A 4430-nucleotide genomic window follows, 5' to 3' on the forward strand; every position below is an offset into this window, starting at 1 on the left:
GGTCCTCCTTTCTTCACTGTCTGCATTATCTCAGGTACAGTCCTCCTTCCTTTACACTTCTTTTTGCTTCGCTTCTCTTCTTCTTTTTCCTGGGGATGGTTAATGTAACGAACGTGCCTGGGTTGTTCTTACCTGAGTTGGAGGTTGAAGTTAAGGAGGAAGAGTATGATGAAGCCTTAGACGCACTTCAAGGCTGTACTGTGGGGCCAGCTATGCAGGAATATCTTGCTAAGCGTGGTGGGTAGGGTAACAGATTTCCCTCCCATCGTTCTCTAGTTCTCGAGGTTGAGTCGGTACCCCCACGGTAGGGTTCCCGAGCTTCTGGGTTTTACTGAGGAGGAGATTCAAAATCTCCTGCCAGAACGGGCTTTAGGGCCTCTGCTTCCTTATTTAGGTGAAGCGTCTGGCTATCGTAGTCGCGGTGGGCGTCAGGTGTCGGGTGGTGAAGTCGCTTCTGGGTCTGGTAGGCGTCAGTGTGCCAGCTCCGGAGGGCGACGATCAGGCGTTTCGAGTGAAGGGGTTAGGCCGCGCCCTTCACGCAGTCGTCATTCAAGGTCTTCCATTCGCTCTTGCAAACCAAGGGGGGTTCGCGTCGCCCTGTTTCGCGGCGTTCTGCCTTTGGAGCAGGGCGACTTGTCCGGCCTTTGTCTTCTATTAACCGTCTATTGCAAAATTGTCCCATAGAGTATTACTATAAACCTCGCCATCCGACTGTTGACTCTTCTATTGCTTTGAGTACCTCACGGGGCCATATTCCCAACATTTCCCAGTCCTTCCATCGCCGTAAATATGAAGAATCTACATATAACCGCCTAGGTAGATACCACCCGGAAGATGGACGACTTGTGAAGTATGGCGTGTGGGACGCCATATATGATGACCTGGGGCTTTATAAGATACCGCCTTCTTGGTGGCCTTCTTCCTTAAGCTACTCGGATTTCTATTATTCGAGCTCTCCAGCCCCACTTCCTTTATTGTTGGAAGATCCATCCAAATAGACCTTCCATTTATCACCGGATTCCTCATGTTCCGGGTTTACAGGCGTCAGTTTGATTATGAAGTCGGCCAGAGCTTGTGACTTGATGGCTTTCCGACTTTCATATGCTATGTTGTATTCACTGAGTTCAATTGCCCAGTTGGTCATTCTTCCTGCCAGGTCTGGCTTATGCAACTGCTGCCATATAGGCTTATTGGTCTTGACAATTATTTGATGCCCCTGAAAGTATGGTCGTAACCTCCTGGCCGTGACCAACAAAGCAAACGCCACATTTTCTAACTTTTGATACCTGACCTCTGCACCTTGTAAAGTTCTACTGACAAAATAAATCGGCTCTTGGCCTTCATTAGTTTCTTTGATCAGAACAACACTTATTGCCTCCTTTCCCACAGCCAGATACAGGATTAGAATGTCTCCTGGGTTTGGATTTGAGAGCACTGGCGGAGTTGCTAAGCATTTCTTGACTTTCTCGAACGTTGCTTGACACGCCGGGTTCCACCATTCAATTGCTTCCTTCTTTAATAGTTTAAAGAATGGGAGGGCATTTTTAGCAGACTTCAGCAGGAACCGGGTTAGTGCAGCTAATCGTCCGGTTAAATGTTGAACCTCCTTTTTGTTTTGGGGTACTTTCATATCAAGTACTACCTTGCATTTGTCAGGGTTTGCTTCAATTCCTCTATGGGTTAGCATGAAACCCAAGAACTTCCCTACCAGAACTCCGAACGCACACTTTGCCGGGTTTAGGCAGATTTTATATTTCTTGAATTTTTGAAAACTTTGCTCAAGATCCTGCACAAGGTTTGCGATATCAAAAGACTTGACAATCATATCGTCAATGTATACCTCCACAATTCCTCGGATATACATGTCCATGTCGAAAGCGTCTATATGGACTTGTGGATCTTGACTCCCATCGTACTTTGGCAGACGTGCCGAGTCGAAGTCCTCCGGGAAGGGAGCGTTCAATATTTCACCAGTAAAAGCGCTATTGTTGTACTGCCCCTACTGTACTTCCTTCTGTATCCGCCGGGTTCCACACCTCCTCGGACGATCTGAGCATTCTGGTCATGATGAGTCTTATTCCGGTCCTCCTGGCCATTGGCCTGTGCCATATGGTTTTGAGCATTTTGGCCCTCGGCAGCCCCGTTCCCTGAGTTTGGGTTTGCTGCATTTGTCGGGTTAGGCCTTTCTTGATTTTCCACTTCAGGAACCCAGTTTGGCAGGATTAGGTTTCGAGTTCCTTCTCGGCCATTGGCAGGCTGGCCTTTAGTTTCTATTGCTCCCGGTCCAGTCAGCTGTGTTAAGCGTTGTTCCAGGTCTCGCATTCCCCTATTACTTTCCTCCCGTATCGCCCAAAAGTCTTGATGCCGTTGCAGGTTATTACGAGTTTCCAATTCTGCAATCCGCTCCATGATCGCAGCAAATGCGTTGTTAGCCAACCGAGTATCCGGATCGGCTGATTGGGCAATACGCGCAGCAAGATCTCCTGGGTGCTGGGAAGGGTTGTTCCTTATTGGAGCCATAATCGCATCAGCCCCCCTGTGTCGACGCGCTGGAGTAGACGCGATGTCTGAGACGTCATCCTCAACCTGGACATGGTCATAGTCCACGTTGTTTCCGATCTGGTTCTGAGGCTGATTTACCTCTTCCAGGACCAAATCCAACGGTTGACTCTAGTTCTGGGGTGGCTATTGGCTACTACTCCATGTCTAGATTGCCATCCTTTGTCAGGTTAGTGGGGACTTCCAATTCAATGAAGATGAATTCCCCACAGACGGCGCCAATGTTCTGTCCTTGAGACAGAGATGTCCAGCCCAATTGACTGGTTCGTTTATCTTGGATCTAGTGCCCTCTCCAAAGTATCTATTAATGTGATACGCTTGAGTCAAGCAGATCACTGTGCACAGAATAATATAACGGCGTTAGCCAATGGGGTGTGTGTGTGCGCACAGTGACAACATAACTGTAAGAGAGAGAGAGAGAGCCTATCTTACCTTTAGGGTTTACCTTGTATTTATAGAGATTACATGTGGGTAGCGTGGATGGGCCTTTGGTGCCTCTGGTGAGGGCTCAAGCCTGCTTGCTATGCTGTCGTATTAGGATTAGTATCCTTGATGGTATCTGTACCGTAGCGATCTATAAGCCCACTATGTTCCCTTCAGGGATGAGTCACTGTATGGATAATACCCTTAGCACAGGTACAGACCAGGCTAAGAGGTACTTTGCGTAGTATAACAAGCAATCAACAATGGATAAGTAAGAAATAGTATGACTCAAAGTAAATGGGCAGAATAGCGATACATTAGATCCCTTTGGTGTGCCCAACGGGGCTATTTATAGGGAGGTTGTATGAGCCTCCAACGGGTTGGTGAGGAGGGGGTCAACCCTTCTTGGGATCCGCATATGATGTCGTGGGGCGTGTCAGGCGCTGCTATGATAGCAGTGATGCCCATGGTGGTTTCAGGTATGTCAAACGGGGACAGTTTCCTTTAACAACATCTGGGGCGATTGCCTTTGGGGGTTGGGGTCCCGAAATGGGACATTTCGGTGCTTCCCCTAGGACGCGTCACAGCTTTGGGGGATGGGAGGGTCCACGTCAGCCCTAGGCTGACGTGCGCTGGAGCCTTGGACTGGGCCTGAGCCACTGGGCTGCTTAGGGGTTGGCCCATCCGGAACAGGAGCCCTCCAGCTTGGCAGAAAGCGTAGGTTGGTTCCAAGTTACGGTCTTTGGGCGTCTCGTGGCTGGTGTCGCCGAGGTACCCGGTTTAGGGCGTCACACTGACTGATTTGGGCGTCATCCTAACTGGTATCGCCCAGGCAAAGGATCTGGGCGTCACACGGACTGGTGTCGCCAAGGTTCCAATTTAGGGCGTCACACTGACTGGTGTCGCCACGGTAAAGGGTTAGGTACCCATCCTCTTACATTCCGCAAATGGTGTTTTGGGTCTTTTGTCTTTCTGACACGGGGGATGTCTCTTCAAATTTCGAAGAGTCGCAATGATGGGTTTTTCCATAATTTGCGAGTAACTACAGGACTCAAACGTTACGAGGCACGTCACATTAATGCGACGTGTCATCACGTGGCGCGGCGCATTAATGCGACTTGAAAGGTGTCTTATCCCTTTGAAATTACCATCAAACCCTTCACTGTAATCGCTGATCTTCTGACGGTTACTTATCCTGTGGTTGAAAGACCAAGAGGCTGTACACGTGTACGCCATCTTGGTTTCCTTCAGGAAAGGGGCTCGTTCCCCCCTGAGGGCTTTCGTTACGCTATCGGCTGCTCTTCTTGTCTCTGCAAATTGCGTTGTGATCTCCTCTCTTCGCCCTAGTGCTCCTGCCGGTCCCTCTTTCTTCACTGTCTGCATTATCTCAGGTACAGTCCTCCTTCCTTTGCACTTCTTTTTGCTTCGCTTCTCTTTCTTTTTCCTGG

This window comes from Gastrolobium bilobum, unplaced genomic scaffold (genome assembly GCF_033153095.1).
Source record: "Gastrolobium bilobum isolate Gb01-03AN ecotype WA unplaced genomic scaffold, APGP_CSIRO_Gbil_v1 utg17506, whole genome shotgun sequence".
NCBI lineage: Eukaryota > Viridiplantae > Streptophyta > Magnoliopsida > Fabales > Fabaceae > Gastrolobium > Gastrolobium bilobum.